Source organism: Cyprinodon tularosa, unplaced genomic scaffold (genome assembly GCF_016077235.1).
Source record: "Cyprinodon tularosa strain WSP-4 unplaced genomic scaffold, ASM1607723v1 ctg227, whole genome shotgun sequence".
Taxonomy (NCBI): domain Eukaryota; kingdom Metazoa; phylum Chordata; class Actinopteri; order Cyprinodontiformes; family Cyprinodontidae; genus Cyprinodon; species Cyprinodon tularosa.
Window position 1 is genome coordinate 784,851 of NW_024038846.1, and position 18,239 is coordinate 803,089.

The 18,239-nt window shown below is 39.1% G+C and overlaps 1 long non-coding RNA gene across 1 annotated transcript; it reads right to left on the reverse strand.

Moving 5' to 3' along the window:
* Window positions 1–4,765: 4,765 nt before the first annotated feature.
* On the reverse strand, window positions 4,766–16,938 carry LOC119784461. Its single transcript, XR_005280936.1, has 6 exons — window positions 16,162–16,938; window positions 16,003–16,054; window positions 15,820–15,926; window positions 15,655–15,743; window positions 12,282–12,491; window positions 4,766–5,676 (listed from the first exon to the last, which is right to left on the reverse strand). It is a non-coding gene; the product is annotated as an uncharacterized LOC119784461 (long non-coding RNA).
* Between the last annotated feature and the right edge of the window lie 1,301 nt (window positions 16,939–18,239).

Below are 18,239 nucleotides of genomic sequence, written 5' to 3' on the forward strand. Positions count from 1 at the left end.
ACTTACAATGTGTCTATTTGGTCTTTCTCTTTATTGGTTAAGGGATTAAAACAAACCTATCATCACACAGCTTACAGAGAGTTTTCAGATGCAGAATGCTACTACTTCTTTCAATCAGATAACGTGTAAAAGTGTCTCCGCTATTAAGTAAGCTTAATGGCAAGAACGGTATCAGGCTAAGATGCTACATTTTTTAAGAAATGTCTTGTCGAAAGAATTTATTTTGTAGTCTGTTAACTATGCAAGTATATTTGAGTTTATCTGTGCTGTTTGAGCATATCAGTTCACTCATGCCCACGCATCTTTATATGTTTCCCCGGAGCTGTTTTTTTTCCTGTGAAGCAAAGATCTCTGAGTTCTTCAAGAGCCTAACTACATAAGACAGAAGGCAGTCTGAAGTTGAAGGCTTGGAGGCTGGGCCTTGCTTGACACAGACATATAAGTTCACTTCGAGGATGTGATTGCACACCAGTGTTTACTGCAGATCTCCCACCCAGCCTGACTTGTGCAGCAGGAGCAAATCTTGAGCTGAGGGTCAACGGCGCAAGAACAACTTTGAGCACTGTCAGCAAAACAAATCCAATACAACTCCCTCAAGGTGAAGGCAGAGGACTTGTTTACCTTTGTCGCCTGCCCAGTTTCCCTTTACCATTGGCTTGTTGGGACACCAAGCCAATATTTTTACCCCACTTGCACAGTAACAAACAGTCTAAGTGAGAATAAACATAGCATTATCAAGCACAACATGCGGGGTAATTTGTCAAAATCAAACCAGCAGATGGCATTCGCTATGAACATGTTGATCAGAGTTAAACTAAGCCCAAAATGTTCATGGCAGGCTGCCTCAACAAGAAAGGCTAAATTAATCACAAGCAGGGAATTCACACCTCCTGAGTCTGTCAACCACTTCCTGTCTTTAGACAAATACACATGAAGACAAGCACACTCCCAGCTCTCCTCTGGCTTGGCCTGACACATTATGCCAATCGACATTTCTTTTAGTTTGATATATTCATTGACAGAATACTAATGGTACTCTGAGCTGCTGTCACTTCTTTAGATATCCTAAGGCTGGGCAGAGCAAAACATAGAACTTTAAAGAAGGTATTATACATTGATATTTGTCATTGCATCGAAACAGTTTTTAGTTGGTTGGTAGATTGTTAAAATAAATTGCCTGGAAGAAAAGTCTTACAAGCTCAGTACTGTATATCTTATTATTTATACCAAGACAAATATTTACATCAATGAAGTGGGGAGAAGAAGGATGCAAGGCTTAAAAGGTTAGTTGCAAATAAAATAGTAATCCTATATTTCCATCCTGCACCTTTTACTCTGATACCCAAAAATAAGATAAATGATCAAAATATGATACAACTCTTTGCAAAATAACATACTCTATTTGCTTTCAGAAAACAGCATTGCTCCATGGTCTCACTGGAGGAGCTGCAAAGATATGTGGCTTAGGTGGGAAAGTGTTTTGATAGTACATTTAGCTTTCCACTCCTGTTAAGAAAGACAATATAAATCTATGATACACAGCAATATGATGGGGCTCTGATGAAATACAAGTTAATCAGTGGAAAAAAATGGTTAAAGCCCTAAAAAGAATCAAGACTAGGACAAAGATTTACCTTGCATCAAAGGAATAATCATAAACCAAATCCAAGTTGTAGATAATAACTGAGATCAAGCATCAATGTTATTGTCAATACCAACGTTTTATTAATAATTAGTGTTAAGACTTAAATGTTTGGTCTCCCAACAATCTAAGTGACCTTGAGCTGTTTTGAAATGATTTTTTCAAAACATTTTAGTCAAAATTGAAGAGATATTTCCGACATCTCCTGCAGCAAGCTCTTAATTACATTTTTTAGGAGAACCAAATACAAATGCACCCCTGGCTTTGCATATTTATAACTGTAAATGTGTTGGAAACCCATTGGTCATTTTTTCCCCTTTATTACTGTGCAGAATAAATCACAACCCAATAAAATGCTTTACACTTTGTGGCTGTGTTGTGTTTGTAAAGTTCACAGGGTTTAATGCTTTTGAAAGGGAATGTATTTATACAAATACAAATTTCTTTAGGCACCGCTATCATGGATTGGTAATGTATTCATCTTGACAAGTATACCCACTGTGTTATTCATCTTTAAGTGTTCAAACTACATTGTTGCACTTAATTTCCCTGTGGATTGCTCCTCAAGATATTTTCATCATGCAAGTTCTTCTGATCCTCATAGGATGTAAAATCCAGTGTACCTTTGAACAGTGACAACAAACGTTTTGCTTATATCCTCATGTTCTAAATGTGATCAGCCTTTTTTCTAATATCTTTTTGAACCTAGAATACACAAATAAGCAGACATATAATTATGATTTTAAAGGGCCCATAGAGAGGGCTGAGGTGGAAAACAAGTACCAAGTGAGAGTAACACTAACCTATTCAAGCAGACAAAACTGAACATATCTAAAGATAGGTTTCCAAAAATTGAACATTTTCTTAATTCCCTATTCTTTCTATAAATGGGAAGCATTTTTATTTTTATCAGGGAGCAACATCCTGTCAAACTGAATGAACTGATATTTTACTGTAGTCTTAAACATACTCTTCAAATCTGAACAGTGGCAAAAAAAGTAAGGTGGGGATAAATAACCATGTATGTAATCATAACTTGAAGCCAAAAGGCAGTGATCAAAGTTGTTTAAAAAATTCACTCATGCTGTATCAGTGATTTCATTGAAATGTGGTTTTGTATACATTGAGAAAGGGGCAGCAGAGAAAGATGGAGACCGAAGCACAATGTGGCAAAAAGCACATATGACTTAAGAGATATTTACTTCATGAGCACTCCACTGGCTGCCTACAAACAGTTAATATTTGATGAGATTTAAATGGCTCTCTGCAGTTATTTTAATTTAGTTGCATAAGGCACAAAGCAAAACATTCAGCAGAAAAATCTATTAGAATTACATTTGGCTTTACAAGAGTCTATAAAAGTTAACAAGGATTTATAACTTTCCTGATTTCTTCTTATGGATGTTTCATTTTTCAACACGCACCCTCATCTTGTTTCTCTCCAGGTCTCTGGCCCTGTCCCTACTGGTCCGATGTGCAGAGAATAGTCCATGCTTTATTCATTTTGAGTAAAACAGGTGTCTGGCCTTGTGTTTGCGCCTTACTATGGCTGCTGCCTAGAGGCAGAGACACAGTGCCCGCCAATATTTCTCTAACACATGCTGCTGCAACATGTGTACTCATAAACCAAAAATTTGAGAATTTCAGTGCCAGGATGCATTTTAACTTGGTGCAAGGCCACATATTTCTGGGTTAATTAAGGTTAATTTTGCTAGGAAAACATCAGAAATTACACTAGATTAACCTTTGATGCTAAGAAGAACTAATTCAGATTTTTTTTTTTTTCAATTTTTCAGTATTTTTCAGGTATCCAATTCTTTCAGGAAGCATCTATGAGAATCTGCAGAGTGCAGCCATGTAAAAAGTATTAAAATCACAAACTCGAATTTTTTTTTTCATGTTATATAAAAACACACAAAAAAAGGACAACAGAATAGGGACCGGTGCAAAATCATTAATTGATCATTAATCTGACAGATTTCATCCTGTTTGTATGATTATGCTTAAGTTATCTATTAACTTAGGGCTGCTTAGACCAGTTATTTGAACAAAAATGTATTTCAGAAAACGTATATTAATTGATTGACCAACCAATATGTAATCAATTAAAATCAAGATAGATAGATACTGTATGATGAACTTCAATAGACTATAAGTATGTCTCCTGTTTAGAATATTTGTATTTTATTGTATTTTTGTTTTCGTTGCACCTGATGCTCATCTTAGCAAGTTAGTAAAAGGAACTTTAAAGAGCACAATTGTTAGAAGCTTCTTAAATCATCCTTGTAGTCCTTTAAACAAAGTGAAATTTCCAATAAAATAAGTAACCACAACAATTAGATACATTTTTGACACACATGAAATTGTGTGCTTCAGAAGAATACCTCTTAAATGAAGTTGGATAAAGATCGCAAGTATTGTTTTAATGCCCCTTACGTCAGTATAGAAAGGTGTGGGAATTACACAGATATGCTTTCAACTGTTTTTTATGTTGAATAAAAAGTTACGTTTTAGTCTTATCTGACTGGTGCAAATGATTCAGATGCTTTAGATGTCTTCTACGTGGTAATTATGACTTTTTTAATAGGACATCTGAAAGTACACAGCTGGAATTCAATCCCTAATTTAGCATCAAATTTGTCTATTTTTGAGATGTAAAAGAAGGACTGACATGCGAACAGGACCCCAGTCAGCACATAATGAAATGATCAGAAATCATCAAAAATGGCAAAAATACATCAGAAGCACAGCATGAAGTAAAACAGCAGGCGTCACAGATGACGAACGATAAAAAGCAACAGCAAATTGGCTGAAAATAAAGGCAGCCACCTGGCTTACAGCCACTGGGCAGGTGGTTAGAAAAACAGGAACAAGGTTAATTTGAATGTGGTGAAGCGAAATGGGAACTTGAGCTGTAGATTTGAGAAAGAAAAAATCTGCACAGGAATCTGGAAAAAATCGGAGGAAAAAACTTGAACGAGTATCTTGTTGTTACAAAATAAATAATAAGGTAAAGTAGAAAATAAATACAGATTAGAAAAGAAAAAAATTATCTAAAAAAAAAACATAATGTGAATAAAAAGGTGAATAAAAAAAGAAAGACACAAATATTATAACAATATTTAAGGCAATTGGTTGCACCAGATTTTTATTTATTTGTACTTTCAAAAAAACATATAATTTAAATTCTACTTAAGAATGTGTCACTATGTGTTGGTATATTAGAAATAAAAAATATACAATTTCAGATTAAAAGGTGACAAAAACAGTACAATAAAGTAGTTATCCATAAACATTGATCTCCAATACAATAAAAAAAAGACTCACATTAAATTGCATCAGCCCTGATGGCAAGCATACTTCTATAAGACTGTAAATAACATCTGCTCTGCTCTAGAGTGGATCGGTACAAGTATTTCATCTTCATCCATTATTCATAAACAGATGTTTGTGTATATTAGTTTCCAGGGTTCTGTGAGAAATCTGTGGAGAGTGCAAGATCCTGTATTTTTTTTCTTTAGTTTGGACCCATTTACTCTTCACTACACATAAACTGCACAACTGCTCTGAAAACACAATATATACCAGTGGCAAGACGCACTTGAACAATTTATGATTTCCTGCAGTTGTAAAGTGACATTGGGGGCTACCTTTACAAGGCTCTTGATCCGTGCTTCAGCAATCAAAGTGAGAAATAGAACAGAGTGCTTTTGCAACACTGCTGGGATTAAAGAGTGCCAAGAAAAAAAAGCATCCCACTAACATCAAAATGTCCCCCAACCAACCCAACATGACTCTGGCACCCTGCTGTCATGTTTTTTTGTCTTTGAAAGAAGAAATGAGGAGATGTGAAGGGCTTGCGCTGAGAAGCAAACACAAAAAGTTCCAGGTGTAAGTACTTTAGGCGAGCTTCTCCAAATCCATTTGAACGCCTACTCTCACGCCTACGGGCTGGCTCATCCGTAGCCACATCAGGTCCCGCGCTTGATCCATTACCTGCTGCTTGGGATGGATGGTGGCAGATTCCCACGCTGCTGCAATGAAAGAGAAATAGGGGTTGAAAGGGACAGGGAGAGATAAAGGGATAAACAAAGGAGTGGATGACACTAAAAGAGACCAGAGGATGGTTAGAAGAAATATAGGACACATGGAACAGAGGTACAAAGGAATAAGGATTAGGATTTATTGAGATGGAAAAATATTGAGCAACAATTTTTAGCATGTACCATCTTCTGTTTAATCAGAAAGCTTAGAATCTTTCAGATCAAATTTTAGTTTAATCATATTGATGTTAGAAGTTACTCTCTATTAATGAGCAATTAACAGTAGAGTTAGATTTCTAAGCCAGCTTTGTAAACACCCAATAATAAAATAAATGTCAAAATTCACATAGTAATGTTACCTGATTCAATGTATAGCCAGCTTTCTCTACTACCCTCTTGACGCCCAGTAAAAACAGAGCAAAAGTATGAAATGACATAAATACACTTTATATCAAGTTACAATTTTAAACAGCTTCTTCTGGAGCTCAATGTTTCCTATCCATTTTATTCTTGTAAGTCATGGCAACCATTTTGCTAGCAATAAAACTGGGTGTATTTTCTTGAATACCAAAAAACTGTCATTCTGGTGTAAATACGAAAAGTCGTCACTGTGCTCCATCTCTCTCTGATTCCTCATCCCCATTCATTGTTCCTTTAAACCCTCATATTCCTTTCCCTTGACTGCCCATGTCACATGGGATTATGGCCACATTCATCGTTGGTTGTTTTTGTAGCAAACAGTCACTGGAAACTGATCAAGTCAAATGGACCCCTTTAGTTGCACATTCAAACTATAGCTTTAGCAGCCAAATTTATCACACAGCAGTTCAGCTGACCATATTAAGACATCTTAATGGCTATGGTTAGGATTATGAAACTTAAGAAACTTTTGCCTTATTAGAACAATGTTTACTAAGGAAACTTATTTTAAATAAGGCAAAATTTTAAGCTTATTTACTTATCCTTGATTTACCATTTTTTTAAGGTTGAAACACTGTAAATACTTTAGAAAGATTCCTCCCAGCAACCCTGCCAGGATAAGAGAGGGATGAAAAACATATAATCTTTATTTAGATAAATGATCAATTCACTCTTATTTAGAAGAAAAATAACTATCTGAATAAAAATATGATGTCCATGAACAAAAGTTGGGAAAAAAAACGTCATCCATCAATGGCTCTCTCTGTTCAGGAAAAAAACAAGTCCTTGGTCAACACTTGAAGTCAAATGTCTGTGACCGGTTCTTCAAAAAGAATTCAAAATAAAAAGAGAAAGTCTTTACTTAGAGCAATTTCATCATACAAATTGTCCAGGAACCTTCTGAGGGTGCCTGCGACTTTCATTTTTTCACAAAAAACATGCGTTCATGGCAACGGAAAATGAAAACATGAATATGGCCATAGCACTGTGCAAAGAAAATGCCATCTACAACCATTTGGTTTCAATTTTTGTGGGCTGAGTTTCATGTCAGGCTGCAGCAGTAGGTAGCCCTACTGCCTTGCAGCAAGAAGGTTCCGGGTTTAATTCCCGACCTGGGGTCTTTCTGCATGGAGTTTGAATCTTCTTCCCATGTATGCGTGGAATCTCTCCGGGTACTCCGGCTTCCTCCGCAGTCAAAAAAACATATGACTGTTGTGATTGGCTTTTCTAAATTCTCCTTAGGTATGAGTGTGAATGTTTGTTTGTTCTGTTTGTCTCTGTGTTGCCCTGCGATTGAATGGCGACCTGTCCAAGGTTTACCCTGCCTCTCACCTATTGACAGCCGGAGGTAGGCACCAGCACTCCTCGCGACCCCAGCAGGGATAAGCGTGACAGAAAATGGATGGAGTTTCATGTCACATATTTGTGAAGGGCAGCCCCTGCACAGTCACATGAAATTTTGGCATTATCCATCGATCCGGGCCATTGTCTACTCATCCATCATTAAAAATGTGCAATATTTGTCTATTCACTGGGATTAAAAAGTATGAGTTTGTGAATTATGGAGGTATGATATAAAAAGCTGTTAGAACCCTCTCTTTTTAAGTTCTGTGACAGACTGATCTAGCCTGGGTGCCATTCCGAACTTAGTCCCGCCCACAAAGTTTGAGGTCGGGAAGTTCGGTCTGGCTCTGCTCCATAGTAGCGCGAGTATTATCGCCCACTGTCAGGCGATCCAATCAAATTGTCAGGGCAGGCTTTATACGATGATGGACAGATGACCAACAGTACCGTAATCAACCACGTGACCAATGCACGCTTGGGTGACAACAATAATGGCTGCCGCCGGAGAGTTTAGGTGAGTAGATTCTGCTATTAGGTCTGTTCTAGAAGATATCGACAGCAAATTAATTTTAAAAGAGGAACAGAGAAACGCGATCAAGTCTCATCTTCTTATTATAGGCGTGCAACTGCACGCTTTGATTTTTGTGGACAACAACTATGCCTCGCTTAACATACGTCATGCACTCCGTTGCTCTTATTGGTTGTAGGTCTATCCAATTGAGTGCCGAGGCTTTTTTTTTCCTGGTTCGTTCGAAACACGCCCCATAATCACAGCTCTATGGAGCAGTATCAGACTCATATTCTGACTAGAATTGAGTCGGACTACGTCAGGCTAAGACTGATCTGGCTTAATCTGTAAAATTCATTCTTATTTTCATCAGTCAAGCAATCTTTTCAGTAATAATCTTGTGACCTACAAGGAATTTCAGTTGACTTGGAAAATAAGCTAAAGGGATTTGATTGCAGATGTGCCTTTAGGTGTCTTATCTCTAGCTTTCTTCATAAATGGGATCTTGGCTCTGGTCTAAAGTCATCACATCTGAATATATGCTGTCAAAGGGGAAAAACAGAAGGCCAAGCCCTTAGCTTGTACAGACCAATTCAATTACTTCAGGCTATTGTCTAATGAAGAATGAACTAACCAGGCAAGGGGTTACTTTGGGATGGCTTTGCTGACTACTGCTTCTTGTCTACAGGATCTAATTTACTAAGACACACAATTATTGATTGGCTTCCACATGCCAACAGAGGAAAACCATTTTAGATGCAGTTTTGCTGCTTGGTGTCTGGCAGAGTCTTAATGAAATACTGTCATTGAGCATGCATAGACATTCACCTCAGTACACACATAGTGAAGTAGGCTCACACACATGCATGCACGTTGTGCAAGGTAATTTTCTTATCTCTGTAAGCCAGGATGACCAAATTGGCTGGGGCTTAAACTACATGGGTCAATAGTCACAGTCAATGGTCTCAACTGTGAGAAAAGCAGGGGCGCAAACGATTTATGCAGTTCTATAACTTTTCCTTCTTTTATCTGTGTTTAAACAAGAGGGTCGAAGGTTGAACACATGCAGCAAAATCCTTCAACAGCACTGCAATCACACAACTGTATTCTGCTTACTTGCTCATGCATACCCTTTTTCCTCTGCACTCCCTCTCCATTTCTAGCTCAAAGCTGTGGACACAACAGCCTTATCTAATGCTGCCTTGCTGTCAGTGAGAGTGGTCTATTTCAGGCTTTATCTTGAGCAAGAGCCGGCATGAGCCTTGGGTCTGAAGACGAGCTGGTGCTCCACGAGATAAGGCAGACAGGGACACTGTAACCTGCATGTCTGCGGTCAGGGTGGGAATGGATGGTACCTGCGCTCCAATCTAACGGCTTCCTTCTCTCAGTCAATGAATTGGCTTGGGATCACTCAGCTGTAGAAGCAGACTTACAATTTCTCTGTAAAGCAGCAGATTGCCGAAAAGGTGAAGCTTTTTTTGTATCTGTAGGTACGGTCTGCTACAACACTTATAATACTTAATACTTTAAAAAAAACCTGCACAGATATCAATACTGGCTTTGCTACAAAGGACAGCAACTTTCAAAATTTAGTTAATTAATGCTCACTGATTTGGAAACTTTCCAGAACTGATCCATATTGGAGCAAGTGTATATCAAAATCTCTACAGTACGAATTTAAGAATACTCATAGATATTTTTAAATTTCAATGCACAAAATCTACATCTGTAATAGAGATTCCAATTACTTCTGAGTGGCATCAAAGCCCCCAAACTTCCTTGAGTTGGCAAACAAAACTTGCCTTATGTTGTCCCTCGTTTTTCTTCTTTTTCTGATTTTTGGTGGGGGCTTGAATCTAATAAATGTAACACAGAAGAAGCCATTCCTCAGCTCTTTTAAGGAGCTACAGGGATCTGGCCACTCATGAGGTTGGTCTCACATGACTTCAAGCCTATCGATTCTACTGGTGCAGAATCCTTTCATATCAATGGTAACAGCGTAACCAGAAGTACCGTATTTTCCCGACTATAAGGCGCACTTAAACGTCTTTTTTTTCCCTCAAAATGTGCGGTGCGCCCTATGGTGCGGTGCGCCCTATGTGTGTTGTAACTGCGACTTTTGAGGCCACCTCATTGAGGAGATGATGAAAGAGTGGCTGAATGTAAGGAGACCAGGTGTTTTTTTTCCACCCCTCACCATCGCTGTTAATATGTAACTCCATGCGTGCCCATCTCACAGCTGATGTGAAAAACATGGGGAAACAAATTAACCCTGTGCTCGCTGTTCAACCACTCGACATCGGTGTGAACCGGACCCAGCAGGTGCAGCAGAAGCAGCGAGTTTACATGCAAAGTCAATGGTTGACGCGCATATAGGTGCAGCAAAAGGTCCCGCAGCGCGTTTTGGTGCAGCACGTCGGGAGCCTTTAAGCATCTGACGCACCGCCAACGCGCTGCTGCTGCTCAGATGGAAAAATTGAAGTTTTGCTGCTGGACGCGCCGCATCAACCAATCAGAGAAGCTGATCTGGGAGCTGACAGCGAGACAGACACAGCGCTCTGATGACATATGATATTATCGCAAATGAAAAGGCTGGGTGGATGCGTGGCTGAGACAGGTGTATGTGAGAAGACTAGGTGGTTTTTTCCACGCATCACCATTGCTGCGTGCCCATCTCACAGCCGATGTGAAAAAAAGATGAATCAAATGAACGCTGTGCTCGCCGTTATCCCGGGGGGTCTGACAAAGGAACTTCCACCGCTCGACATCGGTGTGGAGCGGCCGTTCACAGTAAGGCTGCGAGCGGCGTGGGAGCGATGGATGACAGACTGAGACCACAGTTTCAGGATAAGTGGAAGGCAGCGCCGTGCAAGTTACGCCACCGTTTGCGGATGGATTGTAGATGGACTGTGTCTGCTGGCTCTGTTGTTCAAGCTTTCGCAAAAGCCGGCATTATTTCTGAGGAGCCGCGCTGCACGGAAAGTGACTCTGACAGCGAAGAAGGGGAAACTGGCATGTCTGATTTAGCGCAGCTGTTTTATTCAGAGGAATGCTGAGGATAACAGAGGATGATGACTTTGATGGGTTTGATTAATACTTTGTAATAAATACATGAATAAAGCACAATCATACTCAGTTTTGCTCCCGCTCCATTTTTTTTCCTGAAAACTTAATTCAACAGCAGCCTCTGGGCGGGTCTCCTCCTCTTCACCGCGGTGGCTGGCAGGTGTTTTTTCATCTAAATAATCTAAATCTTGCAGCTATATTTGCTGTGATCAGTTGGAATAAAGTAGTTTTAATATGTTTTTAAGTGAGAAAGGCCACCTGAAAACTTAATAATTGCAGTCAGTTCATCCAGATTATCTATTTCTGTCGGAGCCGCTCAGACCCCCACATACCAGCGGTACACCGACAGCAGAAATCCATTCAACAGCAGCCTCACCGCGGCGGCTGGCAGGTGTTTTTCATCTAAATAATTTTAGCTGCAGGCACCAGGATACCGGTAATAAAAGCGAACATATTCCGTCGGCAGGTTTCAGGATTTTAAGTTAATTTAGGAGTGATCACAGCGCTGTGTCATCTGCGATGTGTCTGTCTCACGGCCAGCTGCCAGGTTTGATTAATACTTTGTAATAAATACATGAATAAAGCACAGTCATACTCAGTTTTGCCCCCGCTGTATTTTTAAATACGCAGTAGAGGTATTTAAAGGTAGTAGAGGACATGTACCTGTATATAAAAAACGTGCCCTATAGTCCGGTGCGCCTTATGTGTGTGTTAAATAAAGAAATGGGACACATAACTGAGAGTACGCCTTTTAGTCCGGTGCGCCTTATGGTCGTGAAAATACGGTAAATATATTGGACCCTTAAAAATGTATTAAACAATTATTTAAATTAAAAAATAAATTTTTATTCTGTACTATTTTAGACACTCTGTTGATGTAGTATCTTAGAAAAATTTAACATTTTGAGGAAAAAGCCCTAGCTATGACATTTCCTTCCTTTTTTTTTATTTTATATATTTATTTATTTTAATTTATAGCTATGACATTTAAGGACATCCCCAAACCTGTTTAACTTGTGGTTTTCTTTTGACCGCATATGAAAAAAGTCCCTGTCTTTACATATAAGTAGACCTAAAAAAGTAATAATAAAAAACTAAACCTAAAAAACATTAAAAACAAATAAACCTCAAGAAAATTTGTGAAAACTTTACATAAATCTGTTTGGATTGTAATGCACATGTTGACAGATGCGAAAAATCCAGAAAGTTCCAGTTTAGAAAAATATACGGTGTATAGAGAAAAAAAAAACTTCCTCACCCATTGCGGATGGTCTTCCCCCCTTTTTCCTCCAAGCCCGGGTCTTCTACCAGAGGCCTGGGAGCTTGAGAGTTCTACACAGTATCTTTGCTGTTCGTAGAATTGCACTCTTCTGGACCGAGATGTCTGATGTATTTCCAGGGATCTAATGTAACCACTTCTCCAGTTTGGGGGTCACTGCCCCGAGGGCTCCAATGACCACGGGGCAATCTATGCATGAGTTCAAATAGAAAAGCATGTTTGACTCTATTATGATTATCTATTATCTCTATGCTGATGACCTATCAATGATACACTTCACAGTCTACAAAGGTCTGTACACTGTAGTTTGCCACAAGCCATGAATCAGACAAAGCAATCAGTAATACAAGTGCTCTAGTTTAATGGGTCAATAATGTTGGCTTCTATGTAAAAATCATTTCATTTCAAAGCAATAAGAGGACCCCATAAACATCCAAACCTATATGAAAGAATGAGAAATAAAATGTTTAGATTTGTGAATTCTATTAAAATAAGCTTAAGCTATTAAGCAGATAACAGTGAGTTCAATCCAAAAAAGAAGCTCTTAATGATTCTGCCAGTGACCAACGTCTTCAGCCTTCATTTGGCTTCCAAAATAGTAAAGTCCCAATGTTCCTATACGCTTCATCAGCCACAGGCAGTTTGACGTTGAAATGTCTGTTTTAATGAAATCCTGTCACCACTGAAAATGGAATACTATACTTTCCCTCAAATTTTACATATTTATCTAAATGCAGCGTTCTTTCTTTTCTTTTATCCTGTCCTGTGACTAAACTGTCACCAACTTAATTCAGCTCTGCTTCACACCATTTTTCAGAAAGCCTGGGCTTCCACTACGCACAATGATACAACATTCTCTTTTGTTCATGCTCTATGATTAAAATCACAATACCTCAGAGAATGTTTTTGCACTGACATGGCAGTGTTATTCTGGTCCAGATGACTCAATTATGCATACGCTTTATTTTCAGTGTTTGCACTTTGGGTGCAAGTAAGGACAGACTGCTTACAATCAAGAGTACACATTGAAGTGACAGTACTAGGGCCTTATTAAATCATCCCCGTTTTGCCAAAGATGCATCAAACAGAATTCAACTTTAAAAATAAAATCTGCAACATTTAGTCATCATGTCATGTTACATTAACTAACATGACATTATAAATTCCATTATAAAGTCATTTATAGAAAGATTACTCTATATACCAATTTCAGCTATTCTTAAATGTTATGTTCCCTTTTATTTAAAAATAATACTTTTTACAAGATTTTTACAAAACCTTTTGAGAGTCACAATTAAACTTAGCTCTAACATCAGTAGAGGCCTGTGATTTTGCTGGAGGTTAGTCATTGTTTGCAATTTTTGTCAACATAAAACATATAATCATTGTCTTATTTCCTTTCTCTGTATACTATCAACACATTGTTTTACCAACAATAATATTTACATCACACCAAGAAAGGAAAGTATATTGTGCAATCGTGTATTCTGTTGACATCAGATTACCAAGGACATGAGACTAAATTTAAGCTGCCATAGGCCACGCTTATGCATATTTATAATTAGAAGCTTTCCAGTTAAGCTTTAGTAATGTCATATAAAGCACCTCACCACACCACTGGCCTTATTAAATTACATGTCAATGACAAATGTGCCTTTCCAATTGTGACCTCTCCGTTTGCTATAAAAATGGCATACTGATGTGCAGCTCTAATAATACATGGTGTTAGAAGATAAAAAAATAAATGCTATAAATGGGTTCCAGTTGTTGCTAAGCAACACCAGGAACCAAGACTTGCCCTTTGTTTTTCTAAAGCCGTTAGCTGAAAAGCAAGGGTCTTGGGAACAACAAAGTCTTAGCTAATTAGTAGTCATTTGGAAGGTAACCCATTAACCAATTCATTGTCTTACTTGAGATTGGGTCGGCCTTCATGGGTTCAGGAGGGCAACCAACTGTTTACCTTTACCAGTGACACTCTACACCTCAATCAATGGATTTCAAAGGATTCAAGACATACATACTTCCTTCATCAATCAAAAAAATAATAATACAAACAAAAATAAGAGCAGGAAACTTGATCAGACAACTTAACTATCTCTACTGACTATTTTTCTGCAGGAACCAGCTGCTCTATTTAGATCTCCTTCCTGATCACTTCTCACTCTTTCTCTAGGACTGATCCCAGCCATCTACAGAGAAGGCTTGTATTTACCGGTTGTTTCTGGGATTCCTTGTTTCAGACTAGAATCCATTTCTTATTGCCAAAGATAAGAAAAACTGGTAAATTAAATATTAAATCTGGTAGGGGAGCAAAAGTGTACACTTATTAAACACTTTTTCTCTCCTCAGACAATCATTTTAATTTCAGTAGGTATGCTCTCCTAGCCTCTAGTGAGGAACTAAAAGAAAATAAAAACATTAGTTAAAATCCCTGCTCACCCTCTACTGCCTTCATCATCAGTTACACCCTGCATCGGAAACCCAGAGACTCAAACATCCCCATGGAGAAGAAACTCCAGCAAATTCCATGCTGGAATCCATTAACCATCATCTCAGCTTCTCCTCTAAGGATGCCATTCATCCCTCCTGGCCACAATTCTGCCTCAAATCTAGTAAGCAAGATTGCTATTAACCTTTTCCTCCTCAATCTTCATAAAATAAGCTCTTAGGAAAGAACACTTAGGAAAGCTCTTTTAGACCAACAACTTCAGCTCCAATATCACAAGGAGGACGTAGCTGCTGAAATTGAACACAGCCTTGATGTCTCCCAATGGCATGAACTATTGCCAATGCTAGCTTCCAAGATAAAGCAAGCACAACTTCCCTGGTTGCAACACATTCATTAACACCTTGGTCCATCCCTGATTTTAAGTCCAAGGTTGCTTGTTAACTGTACTTTCTGTTTACTATAGCCAAGGGTACCGTCAGTTTATTAAGACATTATGCGTTGCATGAACTCATGAATTTGCTCCAGTGGATGAAAACATCAAATTCACTTTTTTTTCTTTTCAACTTTTTAAAAGTTAGCTGAAAATTCATATTATATTTGGAAACACAGCATAAGATGGTATCTAAAGAATGAATGGGAAACACTGTGTAAGCTGCTAAGACAAATGCTTTGGAGCTTAACACTCCCTTTAAGTTCAACACTGTTATTTAGAAGTTAGAGAAGTAGATTTTGATTTGCCCTGAGGAATTGACAGTCTCATTATGCAGACTTCTTTAAATTGCTGATATAACTTAATAAATCATAGTTTAATATAATTTGTGTGAAAGCATTTCACGTACTCAAATGAAAGGCAGCATACTGACAGATTCAGAGTTGTGTCATATTCTGAGGTAACTTCCTCACCCTGATGCAGAATCACAAGCAGGTGGTAGACATTTTGACCAGAGACATGGGAATGGACCTTGTTCAGAGCTCAGGAGGTCCAGCAGCTTCTGCAGAGGAGATGGCTATTATTACATGTCTTAGTGAGGCAGGATATGAATAGAGAAATCTTAATTTGAGACTTACTGTTTTGGATCAAAAAGAGCAGCTGTAGGAGGTGATGAGATCTTGGTGGTGAGTCTCTCGTTATACAGTGGAGTGGGAGGCCAGGCTGGTATTGTAGAGTCACAGAGCTGGAGAGCGGGTAGGCAGATTGTGACCTAATGAGCTGCAGTGGAGACTGTGGACAAGGTGTTTTCAGAGGCATACCGTTAAGCTTGAAATAGCAGTGGTAATCCAGGCATCTAGGAACTTCTTCAACCTGGAGAACAGGAGGATAAACTAAAAACTTGTACCAATAATCCTTAAGGTTTCTTAGGAGAAAAATAAGAAGGAGAACTACTTGAAATTTGGAGGGCTTGACTTTACCAACAAACATGAATATCAGGCAATGATTGATCCTCTAACAGCTCCTTCAGAAGGCTGCAGCAGATAGGTGATTGCTCTCAAGTCTGCTGCCTCCAGCTGATCCAGCAGAGATCCTCAGAAGGAAAGAGAGCACTTGTCACACTAAACCAACATTCTTACTCCAGTGTGCTCTATCCCTGTGACACCACCACAGCCCAAGCTCCATGCAATACAAAAAGGGCTATTTGTTAGATTAGCTTCAAGAAATTCAAAATATGTAGCCTGACAAAAACTTTACCTGGACTTCCTACAGCATGTTATAAGTTTTAACATGTTAATGTTGTTTTTATAATCATACCAGAATTTTAATCTAAGAAATGTGATATTTAGTTTTCAGCTCTCATATTACTAAAACCTATATTATCCATGATCTCAATTAGTGCAATTATATCAATTAAACAGGTGATACCTTGTTTTAAATATATTTTTAATTGACTATTTGTGTTGCATATTGAAAATAAATTATTTAAAAAGCGAAAAGAAATATAACTATATAATCATAACTGCAACATTTCTACTACGTCAAGCAAATCTTTATTTCAAATACAGCCCCACATTAGTATGCATGTATTATCTTCTGTGTCAGGGAACAATGAGATCAGAGGCCTGGATGAGTAGGTAATCATATCAGTGACACACCACAGCCCTCAGCTGCTATGCAAGCTGCTGATGGAGCTGATTGTATTAACACTATATTCCCTCTAGTATTTTATGTTATATTTTCTGATTAATCTCCCAAATATACACTATATTGCCAAAAGTATTTGCTCACCTGCCTTGACTCACATATGAGCTTAAGTGACATCCCGTTCCTAATCCATAGGGTTCAATATGACGTCGGTCCACCCTTTGCAGCTAGAACAGCTTCAACTCTTCTGGGAAGGCTGTCCACAAGGTTTAGGAGTGTGTTTATGGGAATTTTTGACCATTCTTCCAGAAGCGCATTTGTGAGGTCGCACACTGATGTTGGACGAGAAGGCCTGGCTCTCAGTCTCCGCTCTAATTCATCCCAAAGGTGTTCTATCGGGTTGAGGTCAGGACTCTGTGCAGGCCAGTCAAGTTCATCCACACCAGACTCTGTCATCCATGTCTTTATGGACCTTGCTTTGTGCACTGGTGCACAGTCATGTTGGAAGAGGAAGGGGCCAGCTCCAAACTGTTCCCACAAAGTTGGGAGCATGGAATTGTCCAAAATGTCTTGGTATGCTGAAGCATTCAGAGTTCCTTTCACTGGAACTAAGGGGCCAAGCCCAGCTCCTGAAAAACAACCTCACACCATAATCCCCCCTCCACCAAACTTTACACTTGGCACAATGCAGTCAGACAAGTACCGTTCTCCTGGCAACCGCCAAACCCAGACCCGTCCATCAGATTGCCAGATGGAGAAGCGCGATTCGTCACTCCAGAGAACGCGTCTCCACTGCTCTAGAGTCCAGTGGCGGCGTGCTTTACACCACCGCATCCGACGCTTTGCATTGCACTTGGTGATGTATGGCTTGGATGCAGCTGCTCGACCATGGAAACCCATTCCATGAAGCTCTCTGCGCACTGTTCTTGAGCTAATCTGAAGGCCACATGAAGTTTGGAGGTCTGTAGTGATTGACTCTGCAGAAAGTTGGCGACCTCTTCGCACTATGCGCGTCAGCATCCGCTGACCCCGCTCCGTCAGTTTACGTGGCCTACCACTTCGTGGCTGAGTTGCTGTCGTTCCCAAACACTTCCATTTTCTTATAATACAGCTGACAGTTGACTGTGGAATATTTAGGAGCGAGGAAATTTCACGACTGGATTTGTTGCACAGGTGGCATCCTATCACAGTTCCACGCTGGAATTCACTGAGCTCCTGAGAGCGACCCATTCTTTCACAAATGTTTGTAAAAACAGTCTGCATGCCTAGGTGTTTGAATTTATACACCTGTGGCCATGGAAGTGATTGGAACACCTGATTCCAATAATTTGGATGGGTGAGCAAATACTTTTGGCAATATAGTGTAGATGACATTGCTTTCACATGGCATTTGCTTTACCCCCCCCCCAAA